Source organism: Epinephelus moara, chromosome 16, assembly GCF_006386435.1.
Source record: "Epinephelus moara isolate mb chromosome 16, YSFRI_EMoa_1.0, whole genome shotgun sequence".
Taxonomy (NCBI): Eukaryota; Metazoa; Chordata; class Actinopteri; order Perciformes; family Serranidae; genus Epinephelus; species Epinephelus moara.
Window position 1 is genome coordinate 38951917 of NC_065521.1, and position 6000 is coordinate 38957916.

The following is a 6000-nucleotide window of genomic DNA, read 5'->3' on the forward strand; positions in this document are numbered from 1 at the left end:
AAAGTCTTAAAATACACATTAAATACACATTTACTAATAAAAGGCCCTAGAACAGCGGTTCCCAACTGGTGGGTTGTGGGCCCATTTTGAATGAAGTGCAAGTGTCTTGCAAACATGTCAAAACACACTTTTTTTAAAAGTACAATAAAATTCCAGCACAGAGCTTTAATTTTGAAGTAAAGTTTCCTGCTGTAGAGTGAGTGACTAACGGACAGCTACTTGACAGAGACAGCAAACTAGCTCAATGACATGGCCAAATGCAAATATGGCGCTGAATATATTAAACTGTGTGGACCTTGAACTAATGACTAAGGAGAAATCTGGACCCTGTGGCTGGACCAGTTGGGAACCACTGTATTAGAATGTATTAATTGTCTTAAATTCAGATTTGACGAGACTTTTTAGCTACATCACTATGAGAATTTCCGGTGTTGGCTCTGCAGGAAACATAATAATTTTATCTGAAAGGACACACCATTCGACAGGGGAACAGACTTTGACACAACACTTGTATGCACACAATCAAGGGCAGATTTTCAGACAATGGGCCCCAGGCACAGATACACAAAAGGCTCCAGCACTCCTCTACATAGGAGCAAGACAGACTGTACAGCTGTTTATCCTCTTTTTGTGTTGTTTTGCATCTATTTGTAGTCCTAATGCATCTTATTTTGGTAGCTCTGTGTCTCTGCGGTTGTTTTGCCCCTTTTTGTAGTTATTTTGTGTTTCTTTGCAGTTCCTTTGTGGTCTTTTCTGAGTCTCTTCCTGGTTGGCACATGTCGATATGAGTGATGTTTTGCAGGTGAAGGCCAGGGGGCATTGACACTCAGGGCTGCTAGCCTGTGCCAGGTTGGCCCATTCAGTCATCCTTCCATGCCCATAGTGCCTGCATATTTGCTCCCTCTACTCATTTAGATCATGCAGTGAATCCGCATTGTTAAATTAAGGCCCTGCTAGCCAGCCTGCTGGTTAGTTTATTTGTTTCTGTGCTTGAGCACAAACAGTATCATCAGTGTCATTTTACCTTACTGCTCATTTTGATCTGACATCAGAGAGTTTAATTTCACTTTTGGTATGTATTTCCATAGCTAGTTTTGTACTAAACTACATGTAAAGTGGTATTAAAAGGGTCTTCAAAAGTCTGAAACTGTTTTTATCTGTAGCTGTACAATGCACCTATCTCTTCCCCAATAAGTTTACATCTAGGGTTCTCTGCTGCTGTGTGTGGAAATATAAATTAAAATGCATGATTGCTTTCCAAAATAAACACTGTTTTGTGGCTGAAAGATCAGGTCCATTGTAGGTTTTGTTGGAAACAATCAGTGCGAGGGGTGTTGGTGGGCAGACAAAGTGCAGTGGGACGCCTCCCAGGCTCCTCTGGATCTGGCCACAGAACATCTCGGTAAATGCGGTCAGACAGATGAGTCTCGCCTCGGAGCGCTGCCTCCCAAGGGCAGAGTGACATTTTCTGGGGACAATATGGGACCGCAGTGACATAGAAAACACCCTCCACCCCCCTCCCTCTCCTCTCCTCCATCTCTCCATCCTTCCCTCCGTTTTCCCGCTCCCTCCCTCCGTCTCTCTGCTAATTTCTCTGGTCCTGAGTGCTGCAGTAACTGCCTTCTGCCTTTTCATTCTGTTACAGGTCAAAAGACTTGACAAAGTTCCAAAAGCCTGGTGGCACTACACCGGGGAACAAAATGGATGAAAATGTGACTGGGTTCAACAAAGGAAAATGAATGGAGACAGGAAAGACACAGCAACAAATACATCTTCAGAAAAGATTTTTGTGGAAGGCTCAAGTGAAGTTAAAAGCACAGAGGACCAGTGAAAAAGCTGAGTTGCTTGTATTTTGATTTTGAAGATTTAAGGTTGTGTTTAGCAGTGCTTTGCAAAATAGCATCACTGTTGCTAAATGCTACTCGTAATATTGCTTTCATGATTTTAAAACAATGTATTTTATGACTGAAAAGGACAAATAGAGAATAATCATCACACATACCTGAGTGTTCCACTTTCTGTACCTTCATTATCATCACAATACATGTAGACCAACACTTAACGCCAGTTGTATGTCAGTGTCTCCACATGTATTTACTGTTTAGCCTCCTGTACTGTGCTGTCATCCGTTTGAGTCAGACTGCACATCTGTCATTGCGGATTGGTACGGTGGTCTGTGTGACAGATGAGTCCTTCCCTCTCAGCGGGGACTCTCTCCGGGGAGGTGCAAATTTCTGCGCATCCAAGCATTGGCAATCATGCACAGCACCTTGATGAGAGACAGGCCCCCGCCACTTGATTGACTGGCATTCTAACGCGAGGCGATGGCTACGAACGCCACAGGCACGGAAACATAAAGACCGTAGGCGTGCAGCCCAGGTCCTCGACACACAGAAACACGCTTGGACACACAGAACGAATCACTGCACATTAAGAGCTCATCTCTCTCCCTCTCCCCTGTACTTAATAATGTGACTAGCTGATATCCATGGCTAATCTCATTAGGCCATGTCACAGAGCAGGGGCCAGGTTTGCACTGAAGCCGCACTGACTGGGTATTACCGTTGATTACACAAATACAAGACACTCCATCGTGGAGGAAGATGTTTTATTGTCCACTTCAGAGCGATGTAGTGTGTTCAATCAAGGTTTGGAGAGTTTCTTGACATGGGCTGCAGAGGGTCAGAGACAATTAACTTTCAAGGGTCTGGTGAGAATCAGGGTTAAAAGCATCCAATCAAGTCAAGCAAGTAATTTGCTTTCCCTTGTGTTGCACCGGTAAGCCAGTTAGTAGTCGATCCAATTAAGACTTTGGTTCAGACCCATTGTCGTCCTGTGGCGGCGTCCTGCAGGCAGACACAGAGAGCAGGAAGAGATCTCGGTGGAGGGCTGTCTGTCACACAGGGATTGTTTGACACTCGGCTTTGATTGCTCCATTTTTCTGCGCTGGGTTCCACCGTAGGAGGCTAACAGGCCCAGTTCAGGACCGTCTCTCTGTCTGTCCTCCCAAGTGAGGAGAAGCGTAGCTCCCGCTGGGTCAGCGGGACACTGATTGGGCAAGAGACTCTGTTCCTGCCGGGAGTGAGAGAGAGGATGGACCCGGCGGTCCTGCTGTTTGTTTAAGAGCAGGAAGCCATGTGGAAAGGCCTAATGTCTTAATTGGTGTGAGTGGCAACGGACGGTACCTGACGAGACTCATTAATCAGAGCGGGGTGAAAAGGCTAGAGGCTCGGATAGCGAGAGGGAGAGACAGAGAGAGGGAGGGAGACATCAGGCCAGTGCTGTGTGTCAAGCAGGGCCCCTTAGCTGCTTTGTCCTCCTGCCTCGCACCAATCCAAGACACCCACTGACACCCTCGCAGCTGTGTCTGTCACACTCGGCCACTCAACCACAGAGCAGAGAATGAGGATGCAACAATAATTAGAATCTATTTACACCCACACACATACATGTCCTGCACATGCATGGCACAAACACAGCAACATGACCAAAAAAAAAACCCCTCACCCACTCACAATCAGTGCCATGGAGACAAGATCTTTGTTGTAAGGAGTACGAGTTCCATCTCTGTTTGTCATGTCCAACATGGCCTTTGCTTTCTGCGGGTCATTTCAAGCTCTGTCACACATCTCTGACAGCAAGCCCCGAAAGACTGATATATGAACAACACACACACATAAAGAAATAATCACACACGCGTATACACACGTACAAAAGTTTTCCCTTTGGGCCAGTCCATCAGACAGCAGCCATAGTGGAGGGACTGATGTTCCTCTGCACAAAGTGAAAACACTGCTCTTTTCTCCACTGTCTTTCTCAGCGTGTCCTTTCAGCATGTTTGCCCCAGTCTCGTCCAGGTCACTTCACCTAATGGAGTAAAATTAAGGCCCTGAGGCCAGGAGTTGTCCTCCGGACACAAACATCCATGTTTCAGGACAAGGGCTTTGTTTTTCACTGTTCTGCCCCCGTGTCTCTGCCCCAGGCTCGCTGAGAGAGAAGTCACTTAACTGCCTCTTAGGTTGCCATTTTCTCTGGCTATTCATGGGCATACCATTAAAGCGAGGCTAGCGCTTTATATTTGTGTCAGTGCATTTGTTGGCCGTCTCTCTGTGTCCTCCATTTCTATCGTTGACATAACAACCAGTTGAAACATGATATTACTGTAATGCTATTGAAGAGCAGCTCTAATTTAATAACCCATCTCAGATATCTGCAGTTGATGAATGTTTGTTGCTCAGTAATAACTTTGTTTTATTGAAAGGTTAGAGCAGCACACTGTGGGCTTAAACTATTGTTAGTCACTTGAAATATAGTGCATGGTGTTTTTATGCAAAACTGTCGTCAAATTGGACTTAAGCTCAATCCCTCTTGCCCCTACCACATAGCCCTTATCTCTCCATTTTGTGTGTTCACGTCTAGCGGTAGGGAGTCCCAATTTTTGTTGGGATGTAGGGTGGGAATATATGGCCTTGCCAATGGAGGTTTTTCAGAGGCACACTCCACACGAGTGTTTTAAGAAATCATTGGCAAAATGGCTGCACAAGCAACAAAACAAACCAACAAATGTATTTTCTACATTATTAAAGATTTGAAAACCACAATAACAAACTTAATATCTTAGTTTAATGTTGTTTCGATGTATTATGGTCCTTTTCTTTATAATAAGCGTAACCAAAGGAATTGCTAATGTGCTTATGTCTCGGTAGCTAACTAGCTAGCTAGCTAACATTACATTGTTATTGCTCATTTGTGTGCGACAGTCCCACAATTTGACATATTTCCATATTGCTTTCCCGTCCTTTGATGGCATATAACATCTGTAATTTAACTAAAGTCCAGCAGTTTAGATGCTGCACGTGTTACTGCTCCTCCAAAGCCTCTTACAGACTTCGAGATTTTAGCAGTCTTATAAGGTTAGCGCTAGTCTCTATATACAGACTGTACATTCAGTGAATGTAGAGTCTGTAGGCAAACCCCGGAGATCTTGCCTCCAGAAGAAGGGTGGAAGAGCCCTGGTTTCCGGTTGTAGGCTGTTTGTAGTCCGCGTGATATTGACCAATCACGTTTGAGCCAGCTGCATTTGTTGCCAGGTTAAACGGTCCGGGCGGTAAACTAACGAGGCGGAACATAATTGGCGTCACTGCAAACTCTGAATCCATCGCAATGGTTCAGCATATTTACTTATATATAAACGGAAGTCGGAAACAGAAATTCGCCTCCTCCGCCCAAATCAAACCAGAATGCCAAAAAATCGGGGGTCTGCCCCCAGAGGCTGTATCACTGTCTGCCGGAAGTCAGACGCCAAATACAGCCGATGGGTTCTGAGAATGGGGTTAGTGCAAGCAACACTGTGCGACATGGATCTAATAAACCTGGGTATGCAGACTGTACGATGACAGCGCCTACTGAATCACAGGCTACGACGTACAATAGCTTCCCATATTAAGTGTGTAGGGATGCTGCACGGGTTATTACTTCTTCAACTGTGGAGCACAACATAGAGGGTTACATTAAATAACCCAAAGTTTTGTGGGCACTATATACTGCGGTGTGTCTGTGTAAGTGTTTGCTAGCAACTCTGCCGCTATTTACTTCCATGCTTCGTCCATCTTTATCCGATCATGGTAAGGGCTGGAGGACACCTCACACAGGCACAACTCCACAAGGTTTTCGTCTTTGCTGGAATCCCACACATTTCTTTCCTTTCTCCACGGCGAGCTGCTGTCCATCTGTTTGTTTGGGTTTAGCACCAGTGTGTCATTTCATGCTACATATCTATTGGTTGATTAGAAGATGTAGGTGGTTACAGAACTCAAACAGTGAGATTGTCATCCCAAATTTCTGATCAGAATTTTATCCCAGGCTGTCTTTGATTGCAAGATCGTGACAACAGCCATCCTTGAACCTCTCACTGTGCGACGTAGGACCACTGTTTTAGAGCCATGACCAAAGATATCTCCACTTTCTTTCATGTTGGTCATCTTTTGCCTGAGACAGCAA